Source organism: Passer domesticus, chromosome 1 (assembly GCF_036417665.1).
Source record: "Passer domesticus isolate bPasDom1 chromosome 1, bPasDom1.hap1, whole genome shotgun sequence".
NCBI classification, from domain to species: Eukaryota; Metazoa; Chordata; class Aves; order Passeriformes; family Passeridae; genus Passer; species Passer domesticus.
The window spans coordinates 81,370,213-81,387,817 of NC_087474.1; the positions used below are offsets into that span (position 1 = coordinate 81,370,213).

At 35.8% G+C, this 17,605-nt stretch overlaps 2 long non-coding RNA genes across 2 annotated transcripts in view; both read right to left on the reverse strand.

Annotated features, from left to right (window-relative positions):
- The window catches only part of LOC135304713 (uncharacterized), a 149,110-nt gene that overhangs the window by 62,980 nt on the left and 68,525 nt on the right, over positions 1 to 17,605 (reverse strand). The gene's annotated exons all lie outside the window — the stretch shown is intronic.
- LOC135304703 (uncharacterized) lies at positions 922 to 7,482 on the reverse strand. Its single transcript, XR_010365979.1, has 2 exons — positions 5,471 to 7,482; positions 922 to 3,577 (listed from the first exon to the last, which is right to left on the reverse strand). It is a non-coding gene; the product is annotated as an uncharacterized LOC135304703 (long non-coding RNA).

Here is a 17,605-nt window from a genome sequence, read left to right on the forward strand (position 1 = left end):
ATAGAGGGACAACCTCAATATTTTTGCGGGTTTTTAGTCCAGAACAATGAAACATTTTCATTATGCTCTTTATACTATTAAATATGGCTTTGGATTCTGGCTCCCAACCCTACATTTCAGAGAACTGAATTTTTGAAGATCAGTTCATATTATTTTTTCATAAGTAATATGCAGTTGCAATAAGGAACATGGTGAACTAGTTTTCAGTAAAAGAATCACAGACATATGTGCATCTTAAACTGGGATTGTTTATTAACTTAGGTTTTGTTGGACCATATTACTAGCTTCCAGGTTGGAGCACTTAATTTAATTTTTGGGTTTTTGTTTTGTTTTGTTTTGTTTTGTTTTGTTTTTTGTTTTTAATTTATAGATTAATTTATTTTAGTTGGCCAATGTCTTACATCTGGCCAGCCCATTTTCTGTTGTCTTAAGTTGCTTGTTCAGAGATTTTTATCAAGTCAAGCTAAAAGCAACCAGAGAATTCAAGTATTTTCAGTTTTCATTAATTCAACAAGAATTGCCTTTCCCTACTAACAGATTTTTCCAGCTTATTTGGCTTACTTGTGAGTTCTCTTATGGGATTTGGAAGGTATCTGTATTGCTTTAAATTCATTTAGTAAACCCCAAGAGAGTTTCAGAGGCAAAGCTTCTTAGCAAAGGATTGCAGACTTATTGATGAGACTAAGTTCTGCTAAAACTTTCACAATGCCTGCAGTTCAATACAATTCAGTTATTCAGAGAATTTAAACTCATTTATTTGACTTAATATTTATCACTTCATTTAAGTTGTACTATGTAGTATGCAGTGAAGACTGTATAGACACACAGGAATGTGTGGAGCACCTTCTGCATTACCAAAATAAAATAAGCTAAACCAGGCAATTAAAGGAGACATAAATATATATACACACACACACAGCCTTTTAATGTGAGAATTTTTGTGCTATTTAATCAATAGTTTAGACACTGATAACCACAATCATTTATCCATAAGCAACATTTTAGCAGAAAACTTAATGCATTTAGAATAACCTAAAAGGTGAGACCTGTATTTTTTCACAAGAAGCTGAACAAAAAATAATAAAATACATGGCATTGATACAATAGAATATTACTAGCTTCAACCATCCATCTCTCTGCTGGGGTAAAAAAAGGTTTTGTGGTTATCAACCCCCATAATTCATGAACAGTATGAAACACAAATTCTCTGGCAAAACGTGCAATTTTGCAATTGTCTAACAAAAGAGAAAATATAGTTGGGGTTTTTAAAAAATATTTTTAAAATATTTGCATTGTAACACAATTGTTTTACAGTACTGCATAAATATGTTGAAATAGTCATAAAATATCATTATACAGATAGAGATTTGAGTAAATTACTCAAGGTTCCATAGAAAATGGGATGAATATCCAAAAGGTATATTGCGTTATATTCCACTTGGTGCTTAAGAAGGTCTTTCTCAACTGTGCATATTACTGAAAAATCTTTTTGTATCTCAAGATGCCTTATCTCATACAGATAATTTATGACAGAGAAGTAAATTAAATCCTGATTTTCTGGACCAAGGGCAGTGCAGTAGAAAATCCTCTCTCTCACAGTTGCAGTATAAAACATAATACATCTTAAAAGTTGTCTTGCCCCAAACGCAAACCACAGTCCTAAGTGACATAAAAGAACCAAAAAAAAAAAAAAATAAGGAGAAAACATCTTACATGCCTAATTTTTAAAATGGTTAAAAATGGTTCATTTGAAAAGGGTAGGCCAGAAAATAAAACCAAAACCAAAAACAAGCAAGCAAACAAACAAATCCCACAAACAGAACAAAAACTGTAGCGTGAGTTGATGTTCGAAACTTTTAACTTTCTGGCAAAGACCTACTTTTCCGTGAGGTTCCCATACCTCTGGATATGCCCCATTACTTCAAAGGCCAATGTTTTAATCATAATAACAGAAACAGACACCCTGTCTCCAGGACTAGAGCTCAGACTTGATCTCAGACTTCAGGCTCGGTTTGTCTTCTGCCTCACACAGATCACGGGTATTTTGAACTTGAAAATGCAGCTCAGCATCCTCAATGAATCAAGCAGCTTTTACTTTGACCCCTGGACTTTCAAAGTTCAAGAAACAGGCACTTTAGACAGTATTTAGAACTTAAAACATTTTGTGTGCATGCATTCTGTAGTCCAGATACAGCAAATACTCCCAAAGTCTTGCAAGAAGGACAAAATATGACAGGCCTATCACAAAAAAAACCCCTCACATCTAAACTCAGAGAAAGAGCTTCACTTTTTAATTAAATAAATTATTTTTAAACATAACTCAATAAAATATATAGAGTGGTGTCTATACTTAACGCCAGCAAGGGATATTTTTATAAGAGGATGTAACTGAATTTCTTTAAAATTACTGAGGGACTTCGGGACTTGCTGAAATTATCTCTCTTGTTTAATTTTCCATTTAGACATGAAGAGCTGAATATGAATCTTCATAGAATTGGGGAACATGCTGATGGAAGAAAAAGCCCTTAAGTGATGGCTTCCCGGTGGAAAACTATTCTACAGCCTAATGTAACTTCCTGTCAGAACGTTTTTCATTCTATTTAGTATAGGCTTTTCTGCTCCCAATTCCATCATATTATTAATATATATCTTAATGTACAACATTAAAACCACTTCTAGCCTTCTTGACATTTACATAATTATATTCTTATGGATGCCCTTTTGAGTCAAAGTGAAGGTGTCCCTATTTCATTGCTAAAAAGTTTCCTTCGTTCCATCTCTTCAGTGTTTTTCTCTTCCTTTCTCTTCCTCATTAAAAATAGTCTCCCAGCACAGTCCTTTTGTCCTGTTCAATTTCTTCTAATGTTTGTTGCAAGAAATAGAGGTGCCACTTCCCTCACATGGGATGGAGCTTTTATGCCATCCCTCCATTTCATCAAAGGAAGATATAGTTTTGTCGAAGAAACTCCTGGAACAAACAGGAACATTGGATGCCCATGCTACGGGTGCAGCAGTCCCCCTTGTGACACAATCTTCAACAGATGCTAGCAGATATTGACAGCTGCAAATATTAGTAGGCAGGCAATCCATCAGGTGAGAAATTCACCCCCTGAACAATTTTCAGCTTTCATTCTCTAGTTTCACAAACTCTTCTTCTCTTACTTTGTCACCACTCACAATAAAAAACACCAAAACCTACACAACCACTTGAATAGCAACAAAACCAGCAGAACCAGTTCTGGAGTATGGAAATGGTTTTTGATATGTGCTTTATCTTCTGTGATTCTGGTGCTTTCCTAAAGGTTTCTTACTTTGGTGAGCTTGCAATTGCTTAACTTCCTTGCAGGCACTGCACCAAAGAAATGAAGTGAAATTCTCTAAACAAATTGTGACATTATTTAGATATGAAATGTAGCAAAAAATCTATATCAAAATCCTAATAATGGAAATCAAAAGTGAATATAGCATCATGAAAATTCAAATGCACTGCTGAAGTCCTTACCTAGATCAGAGACAAGAATCTGTGATTTATTTTTTTGAAGGGATTCTTTTTTTTTCTCTTAAAAAGTGAGATACACTAGAAGACACAAAGGTGCATTATTAAGTAACGCTGAAAAATTCCAGTCACTTGTATAATATATATCAACCACACATACTTTTATTAGTTGTCTAATTTATTGCTAAATTCTTTGATTTTATTCGCCATTTATTCCTTCAGATGAACTTGTTGAAACAACAGCTCTTTTGAAGACTTAAGAGTACTAAAAGGCCTTCTCTTAGACGGTCATACTCTGACAACTTGATCCTAATAATTAATGTAGGATATTTCTTTATTCTTTGATATAAATTATGCCAAACATGCTTCTCTCTGACTAATATAGAAGCATGCCAGCTGGTTTGGTATTTCTCTGAGGTAAAGCATGTGCAAAGAAATCAAGGAGTAATCTAACAAGGTAATCATCTTTGCTCATGTCCCCACAAATGAGTTAAATGTGAAGTACTCACTCTAAGCTTTGGTGCACCTTCAAAGAGTGTACTAGGAGCCAGCAAAAAAAGATAAAACAGGAAAATTGCTGTGACATTCACCTCATGGATGGAAATGCTCTGATACTGGATTGTGGAAATGACTGAAGGGTCTGTACTTGATTCAGTCTATACTTGATGACATATTCAGGGTTTTTTTGGTGGTTTTTTGGGGTTTGGTTTTTTTTTTTTTGAGAAATGGAAGTAGAGAGAATGAGTAAAAATACCTAAAAAGTAGTTACTGAAATGTGAGTTGAAATCAAACTAAAACAGAAGAGATTTAGACTACATCTTAGGAAGAAATTCTTCAATCGGAAGGTAATGGGACATTGAAACAGGTTCCACAGAGATGCTGTAGCTGCCCCATCTCTGGTACTGTTCAAAGACAGGTTGGATAGGGCTTTGAGCATCCTGTTCTAGTGGGTGGCATCCCACCCAATCCTATGAGTTAATTAGGTGACTTGTTACTATAAAAATATTTGAAAGAGAGAAGGATAGAAATGCAGATACAGGAATTTGAAGTTCCTGTGACTTTGTGATTAGAGAGTTTTCCTAAATAGCACACTAGCACTAATGCGCCCCTGCTATTGTTCATAGCCCATAGCACTAAATTAATATCAAAACAAACAAATTAACTAGCACAAGCATAAAATAAATTAACAAGTGTTGTGGGCTCAGTATCAGTATTGGATGATAATAGGCTGCATCCAGGGATGGGAGGAACTGCTCAACAAGAAGCTGCATCATTAGCACTACCGATGTTTCAAATAAACCCACATGCTGTAATATATCTGATACACTTTAACTCCAAATCCCGCTCTGCTGTTTGTTTCTTTTGAAGTTGTTGTAAAAGTTAAAATTTAGAAGAATTCACTTGTAAAAAAAAAAGCATCTTGAATGTATGAAATATATATCACTCCATAAAATAATAACAACAGAAATTTAAAATAAAAATTTCTATGTAATGTCTGGTTTTATAGTAAGGGTAAATTTTTAGATAATAAATTCTTCAATAACTAATTACTTTGTTAAATAGAGATAGTGGTTTCATATACTTACTCATCAACACATTCATCAAGCATCTAATTTCTTTACTTATTACCATCAGTAAGAAAAACCACTTCATAAATAAATACAGCTTAAGATCAAGACAGTCTTAGGACATCAATTAATCATTTAATTAATCATAAGTGTGCTATTATTAAGTTACAGTCCATGAAAAAATATTCTAATTATGTTCGACAGGAAAAAGGAGAAGTATAATGGACACTAAGAAGTGTCTTTTTGATAAATATAGAACAATAAATCAGTAGTGGAGCAGATTTCCCCTTGTGCTCAGGTCTCCAATGGGAAGGAAACTCAGACTCTGACAGTTGTATGATGCTGCCATGTGGGCGCTGAGCTGCCCACCGCAGCTGGGCTGAAGGCAAGAGCCAGGTCACCTCACCTGGAACTCATCTTGGTCCTTGAGTATTTGTGCAGTAGAAACACTTTGCTCAGGGCAGAGCAGGTGGAAGCAGAGCAGCCACAGGAGCAATCTTGAAAAGAGCCCAGAGAATAAGCTGGCTGATCTCATTTTGAGCAGCTGTAGCTGTGGATGCTCTGAACAGCATCAGTAGTGGGAGGGCCAGCTCTGTGTGATCACAGGGCTTTGGCAGTTGTGATCTCTGAGCTAATTCCAACATGTCAATGAAATGGCACATCAGGACAAAAAAAAGACTGTAAGGAATTTAATAGCTTAGGGGAGGAGGGCACTTTACTTGGCTCAAAAATAGATTTGAGAAGAAAAGCAAACTAAACTTTTATGAATGTTAAAGAGAAATAAAAATGGGTTTGGTTTGTTTTCATTCCTCTGTGGGTATCATTATTTACTAAATGGTAATTTCTTATGATAATTTTAAAATCTTTTCAATGAATAGGGCATTAGTACAAAGGAACTGTGAGCATCATCTGTAACTGTGTGACTAAAAGCACTTTTTTCTGAAAAGTCATAATTGTTTTTATTTCCCTCTACATAATTAGACACGACAGCAAAAATGAAAGCTAGAATTGGAATGCTCAAATTTGCATATTTTATAGGATAGAGAAGTAGAATAACTGTTGCAGTGCTAGTTTTGAACAAAGACAACCTGGATTCAATTTCCTAATTGGCTTCAGGTGTCCTATTTAATCCTTAAAAAATCAAAGCTAGAATTTTAAAGGTATTCAATGACTGATTTGAGTAACTTAAAAAAACCTTTTGCTAGTCTCTCTGGAAAGAGATTCAGGTCATATGATTTTAGGCCTTTAATTTAAAAATGTGATGTTCTCTGTGTATGAATTTATGTAGTCACTGGAAAAAGGCAGATCCTGACAGAGGAGCTTGTGACTAAGCAAAGCATCTAAATTGAATCCCACAAAAAAAAAAAAAAAAAAAAAGGGATATCTGGTGCATATCTCGCAGAATTAGACATTTTTGTACCTGAATGTTTCTCTAATCATGTACTTCTTTCCTTGTTTTTGTTGTGGTTTCCCTATCAGATGGTGATATCTTTCCCTTATTTACTTGGTTTAGATTCTTGAGACAATCATGCACTGTTTATAGAGCTCTTCAAAAGGAAGCAGGACTCAATAAAATACTCAGTGCAAAGTGATAGGAATGGTCAGAATCTGAGAAAAAAACCCCTGAAATTTGTGAGAATTGGTTGTGTTAAGAAAAGGATGAAAGAGGTTATTTAGTAAATACAGAGCAAATAAAAAATGGAAAAAATATTTAAAGCAAATGCTTGCATTCTGTGTTTCAAAAACAAAGAAATATTCAACTACATGAAAAGATGACAATTGGTTCACTGATGAAATTATCTTTCTCATATTGTGGTTAAATTGTGGAACCCATTGCCAATTAAACTTATTTTTAAAAGCAACCATAAACACAGCAGTTGTAAATCTGCTGGTTCAGGGCTTTAAAAGGTTTCTAGTGATACAGCTAAGAGCATATGATCAAATATTGCAATGTTACTGCAGTTTTTTGACCCTGTTATCCCTTTGTCAACAGTGTTTCAACTTATGCACACTTTGGCCCAGACCAGCTGTGACCAACTGATATTGTTCAATAAACCCTTTTTATTTTGAGTTTATCACAGTCCAACTGCTCAAGCATAACTAAATCTAGCAGCTATGTCTGAGGACATTATATCTGTATTTATGTCTTTAGAAATGAAACTGTGTTTAAACTTTGTCAGTAAAATATATCTCTGTCCTTTCTGCAAAGTTCATTCACCTTTTTCTGATCAGATACACCAGAGTGAACTTTGTAACCTTTCAAGACAAAAAGGTACACTATGTCCTTGTCATGGTTTGGCCCGGAAATGTGTTTTTGGAAAGGTCTAAGTCGGGCCAATCAGTGGCCAAATTCAAAATTGGCATTTAATGTGGCCACTAAGGGTTTGGATACGCCTCTGAGAACACACGGGGTTAAAAGCAGGAGATTCCCAGAGAACTTCCTCTTTGGGAATCCGGCGTTGGTGAGTAGAGTCTGGCCTCTCCCCTGCCCAGCTGCGTCTGGGTGGGGGAGGGGGAGGCCATGATGGGGAGGAGGCCGGGAGCCCCAAAAGGTGCAGAGGTGGAGGAGAACATGCAGGAGTTGATGAGAATTGAGATGTCTGGGCAGCCCCCCCGGAGAGAGAGACAGAAATTGTGCTAGCAACTCAGCCGGCCAGAAGCGGGGGATGCGTCGAGAGAAGGTGCCCGGCAGATGTGGGAGTCCTTGGGCAGGCAGAGTTGAAGATTTTAACCCCTTTGTAGACTAATAGAAACCTTACAAATACTGAATCCTCCTGAATCAGGATGAGGTGAGAGAGAGATGAGAGATGGGCAAGCGTGAGGAAAGCTGGAAGAGAGAAGAATCCTGAGTAGAAGAGATGATGGAGTGGCCTTGGGCTGGACTCTTTCTTGTATAGCCATGGACAGACCCGTGTTTTTTCCCTGTGACCCAGAGACTGTATTTAGGGGGAGGCAACACCCGGGAGTCAAGAGTGAAGCAGCGGCGTGAACAGAGACGGCTGAAGGGGGTGTGGGATGCCCTCTGTCTCCACGGAGAGAAAGATCTCTGTTCATGAGGCCCCTCGGCCCCAGGGGGTGAAATTTGGGGGGGACTGGTGTCCCAAGAGTTGAGAGACTGCTGCTTCTGGAAGTGGGTGGAGCATCTTTAAACGGGGAGCCCTAAAAGCAGTCCTGGCCCATGTCCAGTGGTGAGAGCACTGGACATGGGGGGGAGAAGTCACGAGGGCCGATGTTCTTTGGGTGGGGCCATGGATGACACGGAAGCACAGGAGGTTTCAATTGTGCTTCCGGGGGAGGCCCATGAGGCAAGGGGGGACTCCTCTCTCCCTGATGGATTTGAGGGTTGATAATTTGAGGGGTGGTGGATCTCTGGAGAAAAGGGAGGGGGAGGAGGAAGGTATCTGGAAGGTTTTCATTCTTAGTTTAGTATGTGTTCCTTTCTAGATTTGTAATAAATAAAGTGTTATGTTTTTTTTTCCCTCCATCCCCAAATGAGAGCCTGCTTTGTTCTGTTCCCGGGTCACATCTCACAGCCACCATTTTGAAAATATACCCTTCATGGGGGCCCTGGCATTGTGCCAGGGTCAAACCATGACAGTCCTAGACACTAAATATTATGGATATGAATTTTGAAATAATCAGCATTGAGTCTAAGCTTAATTCCAGCCTGACTGAGGTTGACATGAGCGGTGAAAAGGTAAAAAAGGTTGTGATATCAGAATATAGATACATCCTACAGCCTCTTGCTTCAGGCATACTCCTCCAAAGACAAGGGTACCAGCCAACAAGATGAGACACAGACACAACTGGTAATCTAGTTATTAAGAAGACAGAGATGAAAAGCGTCATCAGTAACTGCATGGAGACTGAGCTGCTTGCTTTGTGAAATAACAAAGTTCACAAGCCTTCAGTCAGTCAGCTCCTAGCACGTAAAAAGAGAAACTACACAAAAAATGTAACTTAGAGATAAATAAAAAAGGAGCACTTGAGTATGTAAAATTCCTGCAGATAACGTGAAGATCATTTAAAGACGTAAGACCTAGACACCAACATTGACTCATGCTTCCTTTTTATCACTGTATTTCACTTTGACCCCTTTTTCTATTCCCCAGGAAAAAAAAAAAAAAGGGAAGATATCAGAAGTATGTTCAAGAAAATGTAGGAAATGAAAATGACCAACAATATAATCTCTAGCAGTTTAAATTAATATCACAATAGGTTAAAGAGCTACCTATGAGTTTTTATGCCTTTGATAATGTGTCCCTTAATGGAATCTGTAGAACAGGAAGCCAGGAGAGCACATAATCAAGTGGTAAAAGGACTGAACAGTGACATTAAAGTTATTGCAGAAAGGCTAAACTAACTGTCTATATTCCTACTGGCAGGAAGACAGTTCTCAGACCATGCCTGCACAGTAATCTACTGCCAGAGAAAAGGCTCAGAGATTCAAAAATTAAACCAAATACATAACACAAAGCAAAACAATACTTTGACAATAGTCAATCAACAAAATCAGACAATTCTGCAGCAATTTGATGTCCATGTTTGGCCACAACACTTGGCTAAATATCAATTCCTATGTGTAAAGCAAATGGTGTCAGAGGAAAGAAAGATGGCAAATACCACATTGGTATTTAAGCACAGTTTTAGAGGTGAAATGGGCACACACAGGCGTGAAAACCTAATTTCCACACCAACCTATCTGACAGAAGTTATAGCAGTTAATATTGTAAGTAACTAACAGGATTCTGTCATATTAGGGAAGGTAATGTAGAGATGTGGGTCTTGACAGTGTGTTTCTTGCAGTGTTACAACAAACATTTTCTTCTGGGCTATGAAGTTGATATAACATGCTTGGTCTTCTGAAAGATTTTTATAAGATTATTCACCAAGAAAAATAAAGCAATTAAAGTGTTGTGAGATATAAAATAAAGCCAACTTCTAAAGTAATAATTATTTAAATATAGAAAGCAAAACTGTAATGAATTGGCAGTTTTTACAGTGAAAAGAGATTATAAAGTGTGTTGATATCCTTCCACATATTTCTTGTGAAACCTATCAAGTTAAAAACTATCAGCAAGGGATTAGGTAAAGTCAGAAAACAGATCAAAAATTAATATTGAGAGTAATAGCTCACATGAAAGGTACAACTCAGGAATCCCCTTGATAAACTATTTTTTGTCAGACATATGCAATCCTCACATTAACTCTTTCTTCTGTGGTTTCCCTTGGAATTTCCAGTTGCTGTTCAGGAAGATGAGCTACTGGCATGGACTTTGACCTGGAGCAGAGCTGCAGCGAAATTTTTTAAACCTGTGTATGGAAAACGACATCCAAACCACAAATCTAATGTCTAAAACTTTGTATTCATGCCTGGTTATTTAAAGCATGAGACAAGCTTTCACTTTGCATGTAACATTAATAAATTCCTTAGATGTAAGATCCCTTGATGTGAGCTTTAAAAGGCATATTAAAAATATGAAGTTGGATCATCCAAGTGCTAAAAAGGATTCCTTTATTCATGTATATTGTGAAATAACACTGTTAATAGATAGTATCACATGACACATGCACTGAATTCTTGATATCTGAAACATATAGAAGTGCAAAATGTTTGCATGTAGGAGAAAAAACACAATTCAGTTTAAACTGTATAAAGTTTAAACAACACCAAGTACAATTCATTTTAAAACCAGTGTAATCCTAGTAATTTTAAAATGTTATATCAAGCCAGAAGTCTTTTGATCTGTAAGGAAACATTTAAAATATCTAACCAAAAGAGGCTGCTTCTGCATACAGATTTGAGCGAAAGTAAGATATTTGCTGAATAGAGGTGGCAGTGGACAACAGACTATAGTCAGCTTGTGGGTTTCCAGCTGCAGCTGTGAAGTTATGAATATCACATGCTAAGGAGCTGAGGTGGCTATCCTACTCTAATATTGAGTTATGATCATGCTAAGGAAAGGCAGCCATATATGTGTGACAGTCCTCAGAGACATGAACATATTTTACTGCTATATTTAATCAGAAACATTCATGTTGCTGATCCAAATATATTTATATGCTACACTTTGTTTCAGAAAAGTGCAAAAATACCACTTCTCCTTCAACCTCTAAACACAATTAATATCAATAATAAAAAACCCAGTAAATTTACCCAATGCAACTTTACCAATACATCTTCCTGTGGAACAGAAATCATACCTTTTGATTCTCTGACTTTACTGAAATCACTTTTAGACTTTTACTGCTGTTGCCACAAGAAAGGAAATCAAATTCCTATGATAAATAGGTTTATATAGATATAAATTAATCAGTCTATGACTGTATCTGTTCAATTACTCAGTAAAACCAAATCCGTCAGCCACAGATTCTTTAGCTAATTCCAGACCCACTGAGAAGTCAGCAGGTGATTCAAAATAATTCTTTGTGACATATGAAGTAAAATGGTGCTTTCCTCTGAAAAATCTCTTGAATCCATCTGGCATTAGCAGAAACTCTCCAGACGCCTTTTAAATACACATATGAAAATTGAATTGTTCTGAACTGGTTTGCATACAGTCTGTAAAAAAAATTAATATGCCCATTCTTCATCACTGAGGATTTTAGGAATTGTGGACCTTGTACTGATTCCCCAGTGCCTCTAGTTTATGACATCATTCTCCTCTAGTTTATTGGATACATCTTTGAAATCCAATCTAATTTGATTTTCTGCTCTGTGTTAAGACTGGTGTAGGTTTATTTTTTTTATGTATCATAAATATTACAAATGACTAAATGTTAGAGAAAATACTAGAAAGTGGAAGACTTATAATTTTCTTTCATATGTTGCAAAGGAGACATACCACAAGGATGAACTGCTGAGAGTATGGGTAATACATCAAAAGAAGCATTCACTGTCCCCTGCTATATTTCAGTGGTTTGCTAATGTCTTGATTTCCTGGTCTGCTTGCACGCTCAGAGACCTGATTTGCAAAGCAAACATAAATGCAAGGATCTTAAGAAAAAGTTTGGCTTGAAAAAGTATGGTCAATACAAGATATCTTGGAAACTAAATTTTTAGTGATTCTTGTATAATTTCAGAGCATTGCCAAACTACTTTCATCAAGTACAATATCAGGTTCTGGAATTTGCTTTAATAGACTTCCCATGCAACTTATAGGATTCAATGCGACTCTTGTAAACCACAGCTTATTTCTGCAGAAAAAAACAGCTTACCCTGTCCACGTTTAACATGAAATGATTTTGCATAATATATTGTATTCTTACCCAGATTTCACTCCATGCTTTCAGTCATGCAAATCCAGAGAGAAATGAGTGGTTTTTAACACATCTCAAAATTATTCACATATTTCTTTTTTCAGATCAATGATTGGAAGCAAGTGGTCACCATCTATTCATTTTTCACTTCTGCTAAAATTGATAAGACAGACCAAAAAAAAAAAAGAAAAACAACCCCTGATTGAATGTAGTACCTCAAAAGGTGGAGAATCACACAGTCAATAAGCTTTTCATCCAACTCAGGCCATCTCAAATACTGCACTAAATGCAAGCTAAAAAAAGTTCCATGCCACCAAATCTTAAACTAAACTTTAAAGTCTTGGAGGCAAGGTTTGTTTATTTTTTTCTTTCTATAGGCCAGTCTGGTGTTTAGATTTAGTTCAGCTGATTATAGAACTACAGTTTTAGTATAACAGCATTGACAGTTTAGCTTAACTATTTCTAGATGAAAGACAAATGTGAGGTGCAAAACTGTGAATCTGGACTTGCACATTTTATTATGACACTTAAAATCCACAAAGAAAAATTTCTCCCATCATTCCCCTGTTTTTAAATGAGTTTTGAAGAAGATCTGCTAGAGCAGCAACTGTTGTTGCACTCATTGGCATTCTGGAAGCAAAACAATCATTCTTTGCTGCTGGAAAAAGCATCTCTGTGGATTTTTTCCAGTGTGGACCACCTGATATATTTCACATTTTATATATTCTATGAAGAATGACATTCATATGAATGATAACTTTACCCTTTGATAGTCTAATCCTTCCAAATACAGTCACACACTTCAGCAATCCCCCTAAGGAACAAAATGAAGAATAAAAGATATCACTTGAACAAGAATGCAAAGTGACAAATATAGTCATCATTTTTCAGAGTTAGCTAAGTTAGCTATACCATAAAAAGGAAGCTGTTGTGCCAAGTTATTAACCTCACATGGTTACCACTCTCTAGAAACCTTAGATTTCATTTCTGAATGGAATTAACCCCTCACTACAATCTATTATACTGACTACACAGGAGATATTTTACCCACCAACAGACTCAGGAAAAAAAAAGTTTCATCTTGTCTGCTTTATTCATACTACTAAGAAAACCTGTTAATTATGAAGACCTGATTGCCCGAGCAGTATGCAATTCATAACTTATTGCCTTGAAAAACTCCATTTATTCCCATGTAAACCAGGATATGACTTCCTAGAACAGTGACTTGCTCTTAAATATATTGGGCTAAATGCCTCCGGAGGAACATGGAAGCTTTGCCTGTGTTAGTTTATTCTGGCAGATGGAGCTTTTAAGTATTTATTAAGCATTCACTATACCCTTGCTGTGATGAAAGAAAACCTAAGTATTTCTATAAATGATCTCCTCATCGAAGATTGAAGAGAAAAAAAGGTTAACATATCTCAGAAACAGAACTACTATTCCAAGATTAAAGAAGTAAGTCTATATGAGACAAAACCGCCAACAATTGTACCATAGCCTTACAATAGCTTTCAAGTTTGGAATTTTTTGCACAGATAATTGCATATCTCATAGGAAGGTTTTAAGTATTTTATGTTGACAGAATTGATGCTATAGTTTTAATTTGAAGGATATGTTAAAAAGATATGCTAAACCCCATGGCCTAAGAAAAGTATCAACCTTCTAACGCTAGTTGAGGTTCTGTACAAAGAATATTTCATGTCTGACATGAAAAAGAGAAAAAATCCTTTACTTTTTTTTTTTTTAATGTTCACATTTAACAAAGAAAAGAGCGTGACTAAAATGTTATTATAAAATAATTATGAGTAGTTGCTAATCTTTAGATGGCTCTTACATAGCCAGCCAGTTACCATAAGGGCAGAGAGAGAACACTGTAGAAATTTCTCTTTCTGCAGCTGAGTGCAGCACATCACAAACCCAGCAAACGTAAATATGGGGCTTTGATGGGCCCTGAGGCTGAACACACACTTATTGGAGGAGAAACATTTAAACTAAAGAGGGATAGATTGGTTAGCAGGTGGCTAACCAGCAGGATCCCAAACATAACCACAAACATTTCTTTTCATAATTTCTCTCTCAACTGAGGATTTAAACTCTTTGGAAGTCAGACAAGATGAAGTGATTTTATATTTCATGGGATGGCTATCTCCAATTGATCGCTGTGTGTGTCCACAAAGCACTGGGACATGATCTAGAAATGCTGTTACGTATCTTTCCGTAGAAAATCTGAAAATTAAAGTGGTGATTCTGTGAATCCTTAGGGGCCTAATTTACAGTTGCAGATCGAGGCTGACTTGGCAGAGACTTCTCTTTCATTACTGAAGCAGAAATATATGTAGGAACAGCTGTGGAAGAACAAAACTAAAATAGAAAAGTTTGCAATGGATGTAATTTCCCACATAGGCAAACACAGGCTTGTATATAAACCATTACTGCCAGTATAATGAGCACTCCTAATAGCAAACTGATTGACATAAAAAACAGGCCTTCATACGTATCAATAAATTTTGACCTTTAACTTAGTGTTCACTGGGAAAGTAAAAATTCTGTTTGGTAGAATATTTTGTAGTTTTGAAATGTATATTCATTTCTCACAGAATCAACAGAATGAAGCACTTAGAGAAATGCTAATATAATTGATATATTTTGAAGCACATTACACAGTAATGTCATAAGTTCTGTATGCATATTGTTGCTCTAGACAGACAGCTAATCAGACAATGAGCCTTTAGCATGTTGTCTGTTATTGCATTGGCATCAGACTCAAAGTATAAAACCCAGCTTCATAGTCCCTGAATATGCAACCTGTTATAGCTAAATTTTATCTAGAGATAAAAACACACTTTTGAGGACAATTAGGATAAAAGTAGAAATGGTTATAGATTAATTCAACAGAGGTTATGTTTTATTCTATTCCCTAGGGAATGCTAAATAAATCTTTCACCGTGCCAGACAGCAATTTTGGATTTAGAGCACAGAAAGGTATAGGGTTTACACAGGATATATGGCCCAACAAGTTAACTCTCTTGGGATATTTTGGACATTGGATAACCTAACATAAATAGCAAAACACATTTATTAATCCACTTGTTTTCTTAGTGGGAACTCAAGATTAATTTAAAATATGTCCTGAGGAAAACACAAGTTTACAATAAATAAACATTTTTTGAAATGTTAAAAATAGAGCAAGAATATCTGAAAATATTTTTCACAACTTGTACAGTATTTTCAGACTCCTTGAACTTAATTTAGCATGCATCAATTAATAAGCCCACCTCAGCACAGATAATAACAAATATCAGCATAAAGTAGACTTCACTAACATCAGCAATTCTGTATCATAGCTTATCACCTGCAGTTGAAACTTTTACAAGATGCTGATAGAAACCATATTGACCAAAAGGAGCCCTATCATTACATTCTAAATATTGAGTAAACAGAAAAAGACAAAGAAAAAAAATACACAAGTAAATGAATGTTAGAATGAGAAAACGGATACTGTAATATGAATAAGCACAGTCTGAGGTAAAGTGGAATTCAGAGGTTTCTAAAGTGACATTCAATGTCAAATAGGAAACCACATTAGAGTAGTTTGACTTGGATTTGTTTCAGGCTTTTCCTTAAGGAATAAGAAGTTCAGCCATGATTTCCTGTCGAGGAAAGCATGGGAATCTGCATTCTTATTCATTGTCTGATGTTTCTTTGAAGCAACACAAAGTTAGGAATCTCTAAAAAGTTCCTGCACAATGGGAAGAACTTACTGAGGAGTGTTTGTCTTTTTTTTTCAGTCAAAGTGTATTTAGGCACAAACAGTGAGGGTGATAGTCAAAAATATCACTTAGTTTCACTTTTCTCAGCTGCACAAAGCCTCCTTCTCTCAGTCACTAAGCATAGTAAGAATTACAGGGAATTGCAGGGTAGTCTCAGTTAGGAAAGAGAGCACCTGGAACTTGCACCAGGTGAAGGCATCTGGGAACAATGAAGATCAGTGACGAGTTTGAATCATACCAGGAATAATGCTAATTTCCTAGAAACATCAGGTGCATCTATTGACTTATAAAGAACCTCAGCAACTGAAAAGTAGAATTTAACTGACTTTTCAAGGGTTTGATAAAAAGGCCCTATAAAAATATGGAATACAATCTGTTTTTGAAAAACAGATATTTCAGTCTGGTAGATTACTGGAATTCTCATCTTTAATAAAAACCAAAATTGGATGCCTGTTTAAAATATATACCAAAAATGCCATAAAAGGGGACTGGAAATCTTAGCTAATGAAATTCAGCTATGATTTGCATTCCAACAGCAAAAAAGCTGTTCATCTGTGTGTTTCTGAGATATGTTTACCATAGTAAATTTTGAATTCCTGGCTTTGTTAAACTTCAATAGCTGAAGCTGGATAAAATTAAAATTACCATTGGTAATACAGCTATGCCTCATAGCAAATGCAGCTAAAATCTGTGAAAGAGATAAGTTAATAAATTCCATTAAAAGGATACAATTTTTTTCCATTTTAATACAGTTTGGAAATACAAATTCTACCACAAGAACTAGAATATCAAAAATTCTCAAAAGTTAGGACATAGTTTAATTATTTGGACTTAGTCCAAATAATGCATGAGCTTAAGTTCTGAAAAATAAAATATCTCTGAAACGATGATTTGAGTGCTACACAAAACTAAAAATTAATCTAAAACCCTCTCCATGCTCTTCTTATTCCTCTATTGGAAAGGGGAAGAGACAGTTGCTTGGAATCTTCTCTTTGTAAGGGGAACACAATACGTTGGCTCAGGCAACAAAACAAGCAGGAATATTACTAATGCAAAGAGAGAATAGTCCCTGTCTTTAATGTGCCCTACTAACGCACTATGAACTCGTGCCAAGATGTCCCATCCCTTCTAATTTCAATGGGAATGTGGCACAGTTGAAAGTCTGAGGTACAAATTCAAAAGCATTACCATCTGACCTGTAAAACTACTGAAAGTATTTTTGACCTTCAAAAGTGAATGTGGTAATATTTGTGAAAGGAAGAAACAGTTCTAAAATGACTTAGGGATATTTTGAGGAATTTCAAAACAAATTAATACTTTTCAAAAGTTAAATTAAATTTACATTATAAGTAAAGGTAGTAGATTAAGAAAACCCAACCCTGAATGTAATCAAATTAATGTTACAAATCTAATAATACACTACTACTAGTACTAGTGTGAAATCATGTCAATGTCATGCTTTTATTCCTATAAAATCTGAAATTCAAAATTAACTGTTATTTTTTTCTGAA